This window comes from Camellia sinensis, chromosome 5 (genome assembly GCF_055761805.1).
Source record: "Camellia sinensis isolate YWXY chromosome 5, ASM5576180v1, whole genome shotgun sequence".
Classification (NCBI taxonomy): domain Eukaryota; kingdom Viridiplantae; phylum Streptophyta; class Magnoliopsida; order Ericales; family Theaceae; genus Camellia; species Camellia sinensis.
The window spans coordinates 149,632,532-149,652,276 of record NC_138965.1 but is presented as its reverse complement, the minus strand read 5'-3'; positions in this window follow the sequence as shown (position 1 = coordinate 149,652,276).

Genomic DNA, 19,745 nt, shown 5'->3' with positions numbered 1-19,745 from the left:
AAATTTTACAATTAATTTCAAGAAAGATCGAAAATATTATGTTACTTGTAACTAGTATATCATATACAATACGAAAAAGTCATATATGCAAGTCTTAAAATAAATTATAAAATGATAAAATATATTTTTTGTACAAAATTTGAGTAAAATTTTAATATAATGGTGATACATGTCATCATTGACATGTAATATTACCAACTAATAATAAACTAACACATGAAGGGTGAACCCTACATGCCAAATATAATTAACAATCCAGTAACTTCCACATATGCATAGTGAGATTAAATATGTTTGTATGTCAATAATGATAGGTATTACCGTTCTTTTGAAATTTTTTCATATAATTTTCATACATATAATAATGTGACTTGTTATGATCCCTTTACTTTTAATAAAAATAACCACTATTTTTTCATAATTTTAAAATGACATTGACATTTTAATCTAAATATTATTTTTGTATAAATTTTTTATTTTAAATATTTTTTCAAATACATATGTAAATATATATATATATATATATATATATAATTCAAAACCCAGGTGGCATGTGACCCCTTGCTCCTACGTACATCCCCGGCTGATTGTGACTCATAATTGAGCCAGATCCTTCTAAAGGTATTTTTTATATATAAATTTTATTTGTAAATTATTTTCAAAATATAGATATGATTAATTTGTTTTCAATTTCTTGTGCATAAAATGGAAATTAATTATTTATATAGGAAAATATTAGTAATAGTCCAACAAATAGTCATTAATTTCAATATATATATATATATATATTTATTTATTTATAGGGGGAATAAGTAAAAATAGTTATAAAAATATGGATGTGTATGTAATATGTTAGTTTAGGACATTTATTTGTAAGAAAAATAAACAATAAATATTATTTATTTTTTGAAGAGAAATATAATAAACTAAAAATAATTATTATTATCCGATCAACTTAATTTTTTATATAAATAATGTACACACTCAAACTTTAAAAATACACAATTTGAATCACAGATTTAAGGGCCGTTGTGAGTCCTATATACTTGAGTAATATTGTCCACTTTGGTTCCATTATTTTAATACTTTTATACATTTATAAATATGATATCAAATATTTTTTAATGGGTTCAGTTTGTTTCATATTGAAATCAAGATTGGACTCGTTTAGTCCAGTCCATGGGTTTATTTTTGGGTCCTGTTTCGATAATTCGAACTGTTTAATGTATAAAATTTATCGAGTACTACACCTCTGTAAAAAATTATATTAATTAGATATCGATAGCTATTTGCTTGGATCAGATTTGTATTAAAAAAATGATTGGTGCAAAAATAAACGGTTGGTAGAATTTTGATCCGATTAAATAGTTATTTATATCCGATCAACATAATTTTTTATAAAAATATAATATTCAACAAGTTTTACATATTAAATAATTCAAATTATAAAAATGAGATCTAAAAATGAACTCATAAGTCAGACTAGATGAATCTAATTTTAATCCTAACATGAGACGACCCGAACTTTTTTTAATAAATAAATAATTCAAATCAAAATCTCATTGACAATGATGGCCCAATAAGTTGTAGGACATTCAATATCCCATCCCAAGGCAAAAGTTAATTTGCTAGTGATGAGTAAAAGAGAAATAAAGTATGGGACAAAAATTTTTTGAAAGGACAATTGACAACTAATGCCATGTTTGGAAGTTCTACCAATCAGGGCAATGAACTAGCTGAACCAAATTTCATATAATTGAATTTATATTTTCTTTATAGAAAATCTCTATTCTTTTACTTTTACAAGTAAATTAAGTGGAAATTTTTAGATTGAGATCATCTCTATTACATAAGTGTAACAGAGAATCTTTGTTATATCATTTAAGAATTATGAAATAATAATAAAAATTCATTACTATTTTAAATTTTTAAAAAAATAATTAAAAACTTTTGGATAATAGAATAGATATCGTCCATTACAATTTTATAATGTAGATGATTATAATCCAAAATTTTCTATTGGCAACAGTTAGGGAGTGTTTGGGAAGTTGGGTTTAGGCTAAAAAAATCAATAAAGATAAAATAGGTTAAAATAATTAATAAAATAAAATATCACATCCAAACAATAAATATTTCACTTTTTCTTTTACAATCATCAAATCAACTACAAAAAAAATAAAGTCAACTATCATCATAAACACAATTCTTTTAGCTAAGTTAAAATAGTTAAAAAATTAAAAAATTAACTAAAATAGTCTATTCCCAAACAGAACTTAAGAAACTCACACTCCTAAAACTTTCTTTTTTAAAAGGTTTAACTTTACTTTTATTTCCTTAAATTATTATTATTATTATTATTTTTCTTTTAGTTTTACCCTTAAATTATCAATTCCATCTATTTAGTCCTTAGAATTTTATTTATTTATTTATTCATAAGATTCAATTGGAGACGTCATCCATTTAATAATGTTGAAAGAATAACCTAATGGACAAAAGGATATTTTTACAATTTAGACAACCTGAATTATGTTACCTATAATGCTCATATTCTTAATTACACTATAATAAATAACATATGTTACAACCAAATATCGATCTTCTTCTTCTTCACCCATCTCCCTACCCTTACTTAACTTGTTTAAATTTTGAAACAACATTTTTGTTCATGAAATGATTTGGATAACTATCTCTAATTAATCCACATGAGATGAGATCATAAATTTTAAAATTAAATAAATAAAAGTTAATAGTTTAAGAGAAAAAAGTGAAATTAACTCTTTTCTAACAATTTGTTTTATGACCATATTGCTTTTCATTGAAAGTAAATTTTGAGTTGAGTGACCATAGAAACAATTGCACTACTTTTACATGGAAAGTGAAAAATAATTAAAATTGATTATTCGATCGTACATTTTCACTTCAAAAGGATTATTGAATAGAAAACGTTTCACCCTTTAGTTATAAACCAGAATGAATTTTGCTATTTTTTTTACAAAATCTAAATTTTTTTAATTTAAAGGGTTCCAACTTTTACAATATTTTCCTCTTTTTTATTATTGGCAATAAGGGGGAGGCAAAGTTTGATGTGACTTAACATTTTTGTATTTTTGTTGTTTGTTTTCATTTTTAAAAATAAAAACACCCTTCGTGATTGTTTCTTCTTTTTGGCAAAAGGACCAACCACTCTCTTTAGTTATAATTTTCACAATTTACTTTTCAAATAATTTTATTTTTTCATTTTTAATATATATATTTTTTGTTTCCATTGAATTTTTTTAATATTTTAAGTAATTTTTAATTTTTAGACACGCCTAACATAAATATACTTAAAAAGTACAATATTTGTATAAAAAAAAAAATTAAATTCACTAAATACTAAAAATACTAAAAAAATATATGAAAATTCAATATATTTTTCATATTTTTGTATATTTATTAATTTTTTAAAATATTTTTTCACAAATATTTTACTATTTAGATACATATAAGTAAGGTGCATCTAAAAAAGTAAAAAAAAAAATTGCTTAAAATTTTAAAAATATTCACTAAAAATAAAAAAAATACAAAAAATAAAAAAACTTAATTTAAAAAAACTGAATTCAAAAAACTAAAACTAAACACACAGAATATTTTTCAAAATTGCTTTCAAAACAAGTTTTTATTTTCTCATCCATTCTCATCATCTCCAACCACCACCCACCCCTAACTAACCACTGCCATCCACCATCTCGGCCCACTGGCCACCCTCTTGTAACATCCAATGACTTGTTCCTCTCATCTACTCATTTCTACCTCCAACTCTTTTTACACTTGAAAGATTATTAGCCAAAGAAGAGTGTTTTTTCTTGGTGGAGTTTTGGATTCACTATCTTATGCAGAGGTGGCCTAAACCATACGAAAAGTGGTTGGGCTGTTGTATTCTGGAGGAGACAAGTTGAAATTTAGTGGCTGGTGCATCGGTGTTTGAGTTCTTCCCACAATAGTGGGCTTGATCTCCTTATAATAATAATAATAATAATAATAATAATAATAATAATAATAAGATATGTTCGTGTCTCAACATGATCTCTATGTATCTTATTTTTTTATATTATTTATCAATAAAATATAATTTTGTTTCTTACAAAAAATTGTGAGATTTGATATATAAAAAAAACAAAATGAATGTATATTAAATTTTCATAATACCTAAATTGTCCGTTAATTACAAGAAAATAAAAAGATACCATGGGGACATATTTTTGTGAGTGACAACATGTTGTTAAGGTGACGTCGAAATGTCATTCAAGGTGCCACATGGCTTGATTGTACGCCGAGGTGATCTCAACTAGGTTGAGGTTATCTGCAGAGATACCGGAATCTGAGATGAGCGGATAAGGGACAAGAGTTCTGGAACAGGAGGGATCTTAGTCTGGATAAAGATAAGGCTCAAGAAGAGTTCATCTCTATCTAGATGAAGGCCTAGGATGAGCATTGAGCTTGAGTCCATTAAAGTGAGGCTTTTAATGGGATCAAGTCATTGCTGGTTATAAAAGCAAGGTACCCTCGTGGGTCTGGTGTAAGTTCTTTTCTTGTGAGTTTAAGTACAATTTGCTATCTTTGAGATATATATTGATTACTGACTTGATCGTCGGAGTGCCCCCAGGTGGACGAACCACCGTCTGATTCTCATCTTCTTGTGTAGGTTGTTGGGCTTAATTTATTCTGCCGGTACTCTCCAGCTGAGTTCCCTGTTTGGTTGTGTAGTCAAAAATCAATACCGACAATTTGGCGCCGTGTATGGGAACTTAAGGAGAATAGATGGCCAACAACAAACATGGAGAAAAGATCGAAGATGATGTTCTAGGCAGGAGTGGTAAATATGCAGATCCTAACATCAAGGAAAAAAACCATAATGAAAGAGCACGGGATCAGAATCTCGGGGATAAGGATGTCGGCAAAGAGGGAGATGTCCCAAAGAAAGCAAGCCGAGATGAGTATTACAACGAAAGCGACCTTCAGGTATGGAAGAATAGACGCCTGAGAAGAGATGGCGAGATGAAGTGGATGGCAAACAAGTTGGCAGACCTACAATCAGTTGTTAACTTTATGATGCAGAATAACATAATGCAACCACTGTACCCGTTGCAAGACACGCTGATATTAGTGGCCAAGACCGACCCCCAGAAAAGAGGGCAGAAAGCAATCCCAACAGTCCCTCAGCCTGACAAGAAGAAGGAACGTTCACATCGGCCTTCACGGGATGTTGGGCGAGCAGAGTCATTGAGAGGTGAGTCTTAGAGGACACCTTATACTAAGAGAACTTCTGTCAAAGAACATCGGCATGTCCAGGGAAATGGACTTTGCTTTAATACGGTGAACAAAGAAAAATCCAAGAGGACACACCATGACGCCGGGACAAAAAGGCTAAAATCTGTTGATAGTCGAGCTCTTGGACGAACGAAGGAGGATTTGAAGGACTACCTCCAAAGGAAGCGAAAAAACACCGAGGTCACATCCCCCGTCAAGCTGAGAATGTTGTTCTCAGTGGAGTTAGATAGGTTTGAGGTTCCATATGCCGAGGTTCCAAATTTATGACGGTAAGTTCGATCCAAACTTTTACGTCAGCTTATATCTGAATTCAATGGCTCTATATACCGGGAACGAGTAGTTGTTGTGCAAGGTGTTCCCCTCATCCTTTGGGAAAATTGTATCAGATTGGTTTCACAAGTTGCCAAAAGAAACTGTGAAGAGTTAGGAATGCCTGGCCGAGATATTTGTGGCCAGGTTTGTTACGAACAAGTTACAATCATTAAGTGTAGACTCCCTAATGGCTCTGAAAATTGGCGAGGGTGAAAGCCTCAGGGCATATGACAAAAGGTATTATGAGGTGTTCAACCGAATACCGAGATGCAACCAGGAGCTGACGGTCGTGTCCTTTAAGAACATCCTGGAGGATAAATGGCCTCTTCGAAAGTCACTGGTGAAAACTCTTCCAAAAAGTATGGAAGAGCTTATGGCTCGAATTGAAAAATATGCTAGAACAGCAGAGGATACGCCGGAAACAAATGCGCCAAAGCAAGATAAGAGAAACAACTTGCTGAAGCGAGGCCGAGGTAACACTGGTTTTAACAGGCAGGAGACAAGGGTGAAGGCTGTGTAGGCAGTCACCACTATGTTTCGAATCCCGATTTACAAAGTTCTAGAAAGAATCAAGAACCAGCCGTATTATAGAGTGCCAGAGAAGGTCCCTGGCGAGTTTATAGGAAGGAGCCTTGGGAAGCACTGTGCCTACCATAACGAGAATGGGCACTTGACTCAAGAGTGCAGGGCTTTAAAGACACACTTGGAGGATCTGGTCAGACAGGGTCATCTGTGAGACCTAGTAGATGAGGCCAGAACAAGGGAAGAGTAGACAAGGCTGCCTTAGGTACCGGTAACACCACCTCCACCACTACCATCACAACAAGCAGATGGACCTCAGGTGATCAATGTGATTCACTTAAAGGTCAATGAGAATGAGGTACGTAGGGAGACTTAGAGAGTGAAGCATCTGCAACATGTGTACCAGGTCCAACAAAAGAAGCCTAGAACCGATGAGTACTAGGGACCAATGGTCTCTTTTACTAAGGCAGACTTAGATATGGTACAGCATCTACATAATGATGCCTTGGTGATAACGCTGAAGATTGACGAGTGTCGGGTAAGGCGCACACTAGTTGATCAAGGCAGTTCGTGTGATATCATGTATGTTAGATGTTACAAGGAGCTTGGCCTTTACTCAAATGATCTGGAACAATCCAACAGCTTGATGGTTGGATTCAACGGAACGCCGACGTGACCTCTAGGAGCCACGAATTTGGAGGTACAGGCAGGCACGAAGAAGGTAAGCACAGAGTTTACAGTAATTAACACTCCCTTCCCTTACAATGTTATCTTGGAAAGACCGAGATTGCACGTAATGAGGGCTGTTCCCTCAATGCTGCACCAACTGTTGTAATTCCCAACGAAGCATGGAATTGAGGAGGTCAGAGGAGACCAGGTGCAGGCAAAATATTGCTCCATGGAAGCAATAAAATCCACCTGCAATGTGCAAGAGGTAGAAACAGTAGAAATTAAAGATGAGGACATAGAGGTCCTGGATGACGTCAACAAAGAGTCGGCCGACAAGAGTGAGGAAGCCTTGAAGAAGATTCTAGTAAAAGCAGATGATGAAGAGCGCTTCTTCTTCCTCAACTCAGGTTTAGCCGAGGAGGAGGAAAGGGAGTTGGAGGCTTTCTTGCGAGCAAACATAGAAGTATTTTCCTGGATACCATATGAGATGCCTGGCATTGACCTCGAGGTCATTTTCCATAGGCTCGATGTAGACAGGTCAACTAAACCTATCATTCAATGGGCAAGGAGGCCGACGTTGATTTATGTAGAGGGAGTAGAGGATGAAGTGGACAAGCTGTTAGAAGCCAAGGCTATTCAGGAAGTGAACTACCCAACCTGGCTGTCCAACACAGTAGTTGTGAAAAAAAAGAATGGGAAGTGGAGGGTCTGCGTGGACTTCACAAGCCTGAATAAGGCTTGTCCTAAAAACAGCTTCCCTCTCCCCAAAATTGATCAGCTAGTAGATGCCACTTCAAGGCAGAGAAGGATTTCCTAGACGCTTACAAGTGATACCACCAGATAGCAATGTATCCCTCTGATGAGGAGAAGACCACATTCATCACCCCAAAAGGGCTGTACTACTACAAAATGATGCCTTTCAGGTTGAAAAATACAGGAGCAACCTACCAAAGTTTAGTGACCAAGATGTTCAGACATATGATTGGTAAGACAGTAGAAGTGTACATTAATGACATGGTCGTGAAGACCAAAGAACTTGGCAATCATCTAGCCGACTTGAAGGCAGTTTTTGATATCCTAAGAACACATCAGCTCCGACTCAATACTTTGAAATGTGTGTTTGAAGTCAGATCTGGTAAGTTCCTGGGATACTTGGTTACCAGAAGGGGCATTGAGGCAAGCCTGGATCAAATCAAGGCCATTCTTGACTTAAAGAGCCTGGCATCAGCCAAGCAGGTCTAGATTTTGATCGGCAAGGTAGCAGCCCTGAACAGGTTCATTAGCCGAAGCTCAGAACAATTTTTTTGTTTGTTAAAGAAGGCCACAGATTTTTTGTGGACAAAAGAGTGCGAAATCGCCTTGGCCGACTTAAAAAAGTACCTGAAAATAGCTCAAGTCTTGTCGAATCAAGTACCTAGAGAAGAATTGTTCTTATACTTGACAGTTTTAGAACACGCAGTAAGCGCGATAGTAATCCATGAAGAGGAAGGAGAACAAACGGCAGTATACTATGTAAGTAAGACCTTAGCAGATGTAGAAACCAGGTACCTGCCCTTAGAAAAATTGACACTAGCCTTGGTGATGGTTTCGAAAAAACTGAATCGCTACTTCCAAGCCCACAAGATTGTGGTGCTAACTGAGCATCCTTTGAAGTCCTAGTTGTAGCAAGGAGATCTGACAAGTAGGATAGCCAGATGGGCAATAGTGTTGGGCCAATATGACTTGGAGTTTAGGCACAGAACAACAATTAAGGGCCAAGTTCTGGCCAACTTTGTGGCCGAGTTCACCCTTGGCGCCATCTCACTTTGGAGTCTGGTAAGCCACAGCTTGGGATGCCCAGGGAAGCCGGAAGAAACCCAATTGGGGCCCAATAATCCCACTCTAGCAAAACAGAAGAAAGAAGAGAAACCAAAGCCTTACTACATCTACATCGGCGACTCTTTCCGCCTGTTTGTTGAGGAAGTTCAAACCGTCAAGGAGCGGGGGTAGGAGAAGTGTTAGTGTCGCCAGAAGGGCGAATGTTGGAGAAATCTATTTGTTTGGGATTCAAGGCCTCAAACAATAAAACAGAGTACGAGGCACTGATTGCAGGGTTGAAGTTAGCAGTAACAATGGAAGCCGATGAGGTAGTAGTCTTTTACGACTCCCAACTTATTGTGAATCAGGCAACGAGCGAGTATGCAGCCCGAAATGAACGAATGATAGCCTATGTCAAAGAGGTTCTCAAATTACTAGCATTGTTCTAGAATTGCCGACTGCAGCAGGTTAGCCAATAAAATAATAATCATGCCGATGCCTTGGCTAACTTGGCTAGTGCAATGAAATTAGGAAAGGTAAGAACAATAATGGTTGATTATTTGTCAGGCCCAATTGTAAAACCATTGATCACAGAATACGAAGCAATGTGTGTGAAGATGGGTTCAAGTTGGATGGATGTAATAGTAATGTTTTTAAGGGATTGCAAGTTTCCGAATGACCGAAGAGAGGCGCATAAGACTAGGTTGAAGTCGGCCAGGTCCTGTTTGTCAGCAGATGGCAATATCTACAGAAGATCCTTCACTAGGCCCCTTTTAAGATGTGTACATCCATCCCAGGTTGAGGATTTCTTGTATGAAATACATAAAGGAGTATGTGGAAGCCATGCTGGGAGTCACTTGCCCATAGAGCCATAACCTAGGGATACTGGTGGCCTTACATGCAAAAAGATACTGAAGCATATGTCAAAAAGTGTGAGAAGTGTCAAAGGTTCGCACCTTTACCAACAGCAGATCTGAACCCAGTGTCCAGCCCTTGGCCATTTGCCCAATGGGGCATGGACCTAGTGGGACCACTACCACAGGCAACCGGACAAAGAAGGTTCTTTTTAGTAGCCACAGAGTACTTTACAAAATAGGTAGAGGCTGAACCCCTCGCAAAGATTCGAGATATCGATGTGAAGAACGTCATTTAAAAAAACATAATAACTAGATTCGGGATCTCGAGGGCCATTATAGCAGACAATGGCACTCAGTTTGACAGTAAGCTGATCAAGAGCTTCTTTGCAAAATTAAGAATTATTATTTTACTCCTAGTTTCCTCCAGAATAATTGTCATGACCCGAACCTGCCCCTATGGATTAAGGTCATAACCGGCCAGTAATCATGAGATTGCCTACTGCCTCAAACCTGATTAAACATGATTCAATAGAAATATATGGGCCAAAACGGAAGCAAACTTAAAATTTTTTCCCAAAGAGTTGCACTTACATGGCATATCAAAACATCTCACATATATTTATTAATAACTCACACTGAAAAACAAACTTAGAATCTTGTACATACAAGATCATTCAAACTCATAGTCAGCCAAACCAAAAGTTTATATGCATAACTGATCCAACGGAACCACCAAGATAGTAAGGTGCAAAACAGAATGACAAGTACAAGAAACAAAGTTTCGTGCATGAGATGTTTAGGCTGACTCCACAAACTTGACTTCCTCTCACACCCTTTACTAAGGCTGGGTTTGAACATCTCTTTGCTTACCTACATATATATAAATGAGAGTGAGCGAAAGCCTAGTGAATAATATCAAAATAAAGAAGTTACATAAATGAAATTCTTAACAAACATATCAAACGGCCTTAGGCCCATTCATATTTCTATCCAATACCTCAAACGGCCTCAGGCCCAAATATATCAAATGACCTCGAGCCCAATTCATTCATGTCGGATGGCCTCAGGCCTAATTCATTCATGTCAGACAGCCTCGGGCCCAATTCATTCATGTCAAATGGCCTCGGGCCTAATTCATTCATATCAAAAAGCCTTGGGCCCAATGTATTCATGTCAGACGGCTTCGGGCCCAATCATATCATATGGCCTTGGGCCCATTAATTTCACTTTCATATTTATGCACATTTCATATTTGCAATCATAATCATATTCATAGTCAAATAGCCTTAGGCCCAACATATTTGTATTCAAACGGCCTTAGGCCTATTCACATCCTTATCAAATATAAATATATCAAACGGCCTTAGGCCCAAGTATGACAAACGGCCTTAGGCCCAATTAAATTATATCAAACGGCCTTGGGGCCAATTCATGTTCTTCGCATACCTTATACAAGAATTTGGCATATAGAATTCTCATTCATAATTCAAACCAACAAATCCATGGAGTTCATACGGAAGTAATAGTTGGAAAGTAACATACTTGAAAATATCTTTACTAAGATATTATTCACAGTGTTCTGCCGATGGATTTGCTCTTGCACTTGACCCTACACATTTCATAACATATTGGGTCACAAGCGATTTAATTCTTTCTTAATTTGTTTATTTCTCTTAGGTCTCTTTTTTATCCCTTTAGTTCATTTACAATGTTCAATGCATGCCTAAGAGTGCTTAGAAATGAAAGAGAATAGAAAACGAAACATAAAACGACTTTTCACAATTTCTGAAACAGGGTCCTCAGCTCAAGCACAGCTTTGGTCGCTCGAGCGGCCTGCAAAACTCTGTAAAAGTACTAGTTGCACGCATTTTACGCTCGAGCGAGACTTTTGACGCACGAGCGAGGAGCCTTGCAAAGTAGGGTTCGCTCGAGCGCACGCTTTGTCGCTCGAGCTACAGTAGAAATCTCTGCAAAACTTTTGAAAGTTTGACTTTCACGCTCGAGTGACACTTTCCTCGCTCGAGTGGATAGGCCGAATTCTGTGTTTTCCAGCAAGATATTTCAGCTTCAAAACACAACCCCAAAGGCTCCAAAGTTTGCAATAGATGCCAAAACGTAGAAAAACATTATGTGACATAAAAACTTAGATAATTTGAAACCAATTGTCCCAAAATCATGGTCCATTTCCCAAATTTCTCAAAATATTTCAAGTTCTTCAAAACTCATGCAATCAAGTCACATACCTTCATGAATCATGCATGCATGTAACTCATTGACTCTAATTCCATTTCAAATGATACAAATGTTGCTTATAATCATGATGCTCAACAAAACTATGTTTGCATGTATGATTTGGTACTCAATTCTTCATGTTTCATGCTCAAATGAACATAATCATGGTGAATGCAAACATGCATGTATGTATAACTCTAATTTCTTTACATTCAACTCAATTCTTGTTCTTAGTCACATATCATGCTTGGATTCACTTCGTTATAAACTTAAACTCATGAATTTGAGCTCAATTACTCACCTAGGAGCTTCAACTCTTCCAATTATAGCCAATTCTTGCACTAATCCTCCTATTTTCTTGAATTCACTTGCAAATCCCCAAGGTTAAGCTCCCTCTCTCTCTAATTTGGCTCACTCTCTCTCTAATTCAGCTCACTCTCTCCCTCTAGAGTGTATTTTTAGATTCGTGAGGTCAAAATGAGGAGCCTAACTGTGTTTAACCCATATATATACTAAGTGATTAACTTAAACTAATCCATCTCAATTAAGGTTAACCAATTGCACATAATTTAATTGATTTAATCTAATTATTTTGATCCGAATTGATTTTTAATTAAATTTCACCGTAGGCTCTAAAATCATGCTAAGTGCAAAAATACAGTCAATTTCAGTTTCTGTCAATTCTACGGCCTTTAATTAAATTTCATAGCAGAAGATCAAACAGATTTTTCCACGGTGAACATATAGAAATTTAAAAACACATATAATTATATAAATGGCACTCAAAATCATATCAAACACATAATCACAATCATAAATAAGATTAATTAACATAACACAGAACAGGGTTATCATAGTAATGGTCAAGCAAAAGCATCCAACAAGACTATTTTGGATGGGATCAAGAGGAGGCTGAAAGCAGCCAAGGGAAAGTGGGTGGAAGAATTGCCCAATGTTTTGTGGGCATATCGGACTACGCTGAGAAGATCAATTGGGAACTCTCATTTTGTCATAGATTATGGCACTAAAGCAATCATCCCACTAGAAGTCGGCATCCCTAGAATTAGAACCCATGGAGTGGAGAATAGAACTAACGAGGCATTCTTGGCTCGAGATCTGGACCTGTTAGAAGAAAAAATGGAGAGAGCAGCAATTCGACTGGAGGCATACCAGCAGTAGCTCGCTAGGGCTTACAACAAGAAGGTTAACCCAAGAGAACTCAAGGTTGGGGACCTCGTCTTGAGAAAAGTTGTTGGCAACAAGAAGAATCCTAAGAAGGGCAAACTTGGCCCAAACTGGGAGGGGACTTATAGAATCATCTCGGCTGCCGACAATGGGGCATATCGGCTTGAAGACACTGATGGCAAAGAGTTGCCACGACCCTAGAACACTTGCAATCTAAAGTTTTTTTATCATTAGTTTTTATTTTTTGAGAATTATGCAATATTAGCCGAAGTTTTAATAAAACACTAGCTTGATTTGGTTTTTACTGTTGGTGATATTTGTGCGATAGGATTGAAGTAGTCTTATGACGATATTTCTGAATGAAACATGACGAATAACTTAGACTTATCATATGGTAGAGTTGAATTATGCTTGCCATACGATAGAGTTGAACTAAGTTTGCAATGTTTCCGATTGAAACATGACGCATAACTTAGACTTATCATATGGTAGAGTTGAATTATACTTGCCATACGATAGAATTGAACTAAGTTTGCGATGTTTCCGATTGAAACATGACGAATAACTTAGACTTATCATATGGTAGAGTTCAATTATACTTGCCATACAATAGAGTTAAACTAAGTTTGCGATGTTTCCGATTGAAACATAACGAATAACTTAGACTTATCATATGGTAGAGGTCAATTATACTTGCCATACGATAGAGTTGAACTAAGTTGAAAATATTTTCGAATAAAACACGATAAATAACTTAGACTTGCCACGACAGTAGAGTTAAACTCAGTTTAATCTATATAGATTAACATAGAAACCTCGATAGAAACCTCGACAAATTTTCGTATGAACCAAACCTCGACAAGAATTGGAGTTGCATGCTTAATGTGAACATAAGTTGTACTCAGGTTCACATTAGGGGGCAGGAAGTGGGAATGAAATAAAAGCATAACACTTGTGAAATTTTCAGAAATTTGAAGTTGAAGTTATGAATAACACGTGAGAAATTTTTTAAAAGTTGGTCTAAGGTCGTCGACAGATGGAACTATCCGAGATAAGTTAATCCGAGATACGAATACTACTTTTATGCCCGAAGTATAATTGACCAAGATACCCAGCCAAGGTGCTGGACCTAGAAGGGTGAGGTCTTACTAGAAGACAGCAGGTACAAGTAAAGAGAAAACAATTGTAAAATAACATATTTTTTATTGTTGTTTACCCGAGATCAAAGTGAAATGTGAACTCCGAGGTAAGTTGGTCCGAGGTGACCAACTAAGGTTGCACCTGAGATGAAGAATATCTGAGATAATACATGTTAGATATGTTCTAACCCGAAGTCATTACACAATTAAGGTGCACTTGGAAGGATTGAAATAATGTTCTAAGTATGGAAACATGCAAGGCATAGAAGCAAAGAAGTAAGCATACATGAAGAGGAACATCCAACACTTAGAGAAAAAGAAGACTTGCATTCAAAAATGAAGTTTTGGTTTACAGTCAAGGACAAATCGGCCAAACAAAAACTAACATTGTTCAAAAAAAGATTACAACTGTTCAGAATAAAAGATTGGTATTGATCTCTGATTGTTGAACCTCAACTATTAGCATTGTGTTGGCCTCAATTGGCATTAATGCCTCCTTCTCTATGGCTATCTCGGCATGAATTTCCAACAAGGCCTCATCCAGGCTTTTCTTAGTTATGTGGACCTCAGCCTCAGATGCTATCTCCTCAGGTGAGGCACTCTTGGAGACCTCGTCCTCTTCATCTTGCATTAAGTCCATGACTTACTCGTTCAGAATGGGAGACATGGCCGTAGTAGCAGCCTCTTCTTTATCAACATCATCAGCCTCGGTGTCCTCGTCCTCGGACTCGTTGAGAGACGGGGGAAAAGACACTTGGAGTTGGCTGATATCTTTGAGGGGGGAATCCATTGAGACAGAGAGTTTATTGAGAGCGGCTGTCTAGCTGAGATAAAAGCCTCTGTTACAGGCTTGATTAACTTGGGCTTTGTAGGCATCGCAAACGACGACCTGCTCCTCTGAAAATGCCTTCTCGTCTGCCACCTTGATCTCGGCTTCCTTAGTCACCAAAGGCCTCCTGGAGTTCCATCTTGACCTCGGTGATTTTTGCCTCAGCTTCCTTTGCATCGACTTTAAATACCTTTGCCACAGCCTCCACCGCATTAGCTCTTTTTTCAGCTTTGTCTTGAGCAGCTTTGGCAGCCTTAGCCAAATCTATCAGGGCTCTGATCTTGGCATCGGCATTGTTGAGGGAAGAGAGGAAGCCAGTAGCTTCCTTGGTCTTTTGAACCAACTCCTTTTTGATGTCCTCAACTTTCATCGTAAAGGAGTGAACATGCTGGATGGCCTTAAAAGATAGAAACAAACAAATTAGAATTAGTTAAGTAAGGGCAGGAAACTGAAGTGAAATAATGACATGTGTTGAAAACTTACCAAGACGAAATGCTGCATCATCAATGCCAAGTTTTCATATTCATTGATTTCGGCCATACAGTTCAGATCGGTTGGCAGGAGCACGGCAGTGGAAAGGGCGGCACCGACCTTGATACTATCGATGGCACTGTCACCGACCTTCATTAGCTTGTCACCAATCATGATGGCAGGGGCCTAGGGTTCATCGACTTTGAAAGCACTTGCGCTTGCTGTGGCTTTGGACCTCGACTTCTTCAGCTAAGCAGTATTGGATGGCTCGGCCTCGATAGGTCTCTTCTCTGCGGTAGAGGCGATCTTCTCAGCCTCTGCCAATCTCGAGATCGGTACAGTGTCTTCAGTGTCAATTTGGGTGACAGAGGCTTTTACCTTAGTCCTTTTCACCCTTTTTGGTTTTGGATTGGGTTGGGATTGAGACGGAGAAGAGGATTGAACTGTAACAACTCCTGGCAAATCGGCCAGGAGGTCTTCAACAACGGCTTTGTTGCAGTCCATGTCTTCGGCAGTGGCAGCGACGGTAACCTTGGTGCCGAAGTGGATAGCAAGAAAGGCTATAGGAGGGTTAGCTGGATCGTAGGCTAATGTCTCTGATTCTCAGCGTCTTGGACTCTGAGTTCTACCAGCTGGTGCGTTTGCTGGGGCACGACGTCAACGTCAAAGCTGGGATGTCGGGATAACTTGGGGGGCAAAGGTGGATGGCAGCTCAACTGGATCTGAAGAAAAGGCCTGGCCTGGCCTTGGCGATGAGGCAACTGGTGGGGTGGTTACTGATGGGGGAGTCTTACTTCAACGGGGAGTGTCAGGCAAAACAGACTTGTAGGTCGAGATATAATCAAGCAGCAAAAGGGCTTTGCGCTTATTAATATCCAAACCTAGAAGCCTTTTCAGATCGGGACTGGGGCGGAAGATTTGGCAGAAATCCTTTAATGGCTGGGGAAGAGCTGCAAAACAGAAACAAAAAGAAGACATTAGTACAGATAGATGAACTAGCCAGTCTTAGTAAAGGTGAGTTATGAGGTGACCTAGTTCTTACCGTCACCTTCTTTAAACACTACTCGACGCAGAAGAAAGAGATGAAGATCATCATCAATCGCAAACTCCCAGTTGCCCGAGACAATCAAGTAATTTTCTCCAACACCCTTGTTGGAGTTTGGGAGGTTGGCTATGAGTTTATAGGTAGTGGAGCTGGGCTTGAAGTAATATATGTAGTCTTTTTTAGATTTAAGACCGCACATTGTGTAACAGAATTAGATGTCGGCTAGTGTAATCCTAGCCTTTTCTCAGCGTGCTAGGGCGATTATACCGTTGATAACCCAATAGGAACTAATGGCTAGCTGCATAGGGTTGAGTTTGTAGTAGTGGAGGACTTCCCTAAAGAGGGTGTCTAAGGGAAACCTGAGTCCACACTCTATGAAGGTAACTACTGGGAAGGGCATGGAATGTCCATCAGCTATGATAGAGTCCTCTTCTCCAGCCAACCTGAGTTGAACGTCGGCTGGGATAGAGAACGCTTGTCGGAAGTACTCTAGTTTGGTCAAGGTGTCTACTCTCCACCTAAACATACCCATGATGTCGAATTAATGAAGTTAGTGCAAGATTTCAGTAAAAAGTGAGTGGTATTGACTTGAAGACCTCGGCTAAACCCTAAATGGGCACTGGGGCAAGGGTTTTGAAGATCTAAGGAGAATTTGTTTCAGTTTTCCTAAGAATATAATTTCTAGCAAATCTCAAACCTAAATCTATCAAAATAAGATTCAAATGGCAAGAATCTGGAAACAAAGCAAAAACAATAGAAAGAAAAAAACATGATTCAGAATCAAGAAAGAAACAAAGATGCAAGAACATAGAAAGTGTATAGAGGCAACACTGATTCAAATGGCAACACACATATACAATATAAAGCCAAAGTAACGAAGAACGGTAAAACAAACTTAAGAACCAAAATTGATTTGCAATATCTAAAAATGGCAATTGGAGTTAGGGAATGGATAAAAAAAATTCAAGCAGCAAGAGATATGCAAAACAAGATTCATAATAATGTCACACTCAAGAACAACGAAAAATTGAAAGAAGAAATGAGAAAATCAAAGAACTTACCGAGTGAAGTTGGGGAAACGACGATGAAGCAATAATCGCCGAAGTTTGATGACGACGATAAAAGAATCAGAATAGGGAATGCCTTGCCGAAAGCAGTGAACGGAATGGGTACAGAGAGCTCATGAACGCAACAATGGAGGTTTTTGGGAATGTAGAGAGAGAAAATCTTGAGCAAAAGAAAGAATGCGAGGATGCGAAATTGTGACGACCCTGACCTCCAAACTAGTACATTATATAATTTAAATGAGTTTAATTGTATGATTATGTGCTTAATTATGTGATTACATGTTTAATTCTATAATTATCTGTTGATATATGGAATATCTGTTTAAATTGACAACTTAGAGTCGAAAATTGAGAGCCTAAACGACTTCAGAAACTGGTATTGACTAACCTAATAGGCTAATGAAAATATTTAGAATTTTATGGCAACTTTAATTGAAATTTGATTTAGATCAAAATAATTAGAATAAACTGATTGAATTAGTTAGAATTAATTAATCTGAACCACATTTGATTAGGTTAACTTAATCACTCCCTATATAAGACTCTAATTAAGCTTATAGGCTCATTTTCATAACACTTAGCTGAGAATTGAGAAAGAGGAGAGGAGAATTCAACATCTAGAGAGAGAAATGGGAGATTTGTAGAGAATTGGTGGAAGATTCAAAGATTGGAGCCATAATACACTTGAATTCACACATTAGGTATGTAATTCATTCTAAATTCTTGGAATCAAGTCATGGAGAAATTGTATTCATCAACGTTTTGAGTTCATTTGCATGGAATTGTTAAATAAAAGCTTCTATCACCTTGAATTTGGAAGTTAAGAATTAAACATGTACATGCATGGCACATTTACGCCTTAATTTGGAGAATCCTTCATGTTTTCATACTTCTCATGTCACTTGATCCTATTTTGAACATGTTTTGAAGAAATGTACACTCAAATTGAGTTAAACTTATTTTATAAATTGAGGTTGGAGTCATTGGTTGGGAAATTACCATGATTTTGAATAAATGGGTTCAAATTGGAAGTGTTTTCATGTTATATAGTGATTCTCCATGTTTTTATACCAAAAACATAAGATTTGAAGCTTTGAGTACCATGTTTGAACTTCAAACACAGTTCTGAAAATTCCAGAATTCGTGTTGTCTGCTCGAGTGAGGGAAGCCACGCTCGAGCGTAGAAATCGGGCTCCCAGAAGTTTCTGAAATTTTACAGTCCGCTCGAGCGACCAAAGTGGTGCCCAGGCGAGGACCCTTTTTCTCAATCTTCCGCTCGAACGACCATTGAGCAGGAATTTCATGTAACCAGTACTTTTACAGACCGCTCGAGTGACAGAAGTTACGCTTGAGCGACCACCTTTGTTTTTGAACCCCCGCTCGAGCGTAGGAAGGCACGCTCGAGCGGAGACCTTGTTTTTAGCAAATCTTAAGAAACTCTTTTAAGTGCATATTTGCATCCCTATGCCACTCTCCAAGCATTCATAGGCACCTGTTGGACTCATATAATCATACAATAAGTTAGGGACACATAAAGAGAATTAAATCAAAATGAAATGCGATTTCAAGTGTGCCTTATTATATGTTTTGTTTAGGTGGGCATTCGAAGCTTAGAGACGACACAAACAACTGTGAGTAGTAACTTTATAAAGATATGTTCAAGTAATATTAATTTTGAAATTGTTATTATTCTGGAAATCAACATGTGAATGATTGGATGAACATCGATAAGTTGTTTTATAATGATGAATGAAGTTCACTTTCGAAATGTAGTTATGGCATCCATTGAGGCTAGGCCCTTGCCAGGGGGTAATAATACCATGGCTAGGCCCTTACCTGGGGGTAACAATACCATGGCTAGTATGATCCGTTATCATTGGGATATTATTGTCACTTTATGGATGTACCACATATAATGTTACGAATGGCTTTTGTTACTGTACGAGATGCTATTATTGCTAATCAAAATGTTTTGTTGTGAATTTGATCTAATATGGAAAATGCCTCCCTTTGAAAATGATTTAAGATTCATTTCGAAATTGTAAGGCATGTTTTTGTATTATTGTCGAACTTCATTTATTTAACCTCTTTATTCTGTTATTACTCATTGGACTCTAGCTCACTATTTATTCATATATGTAAATGTAGGTGGGCAAGCTGAACATCAGAGTTAGATAGCCTCGAGTTTACCCAAGTCAGCCTTTTGTGGAGCTTCCAAGTGAAGTAATCAGGCTCGGGTGGAGCCATGCTTGTCGAACCCCCTTTTGTGTTGTTTAATGGTTTTGTATTTGTATATAGTTGGGGTTGTAT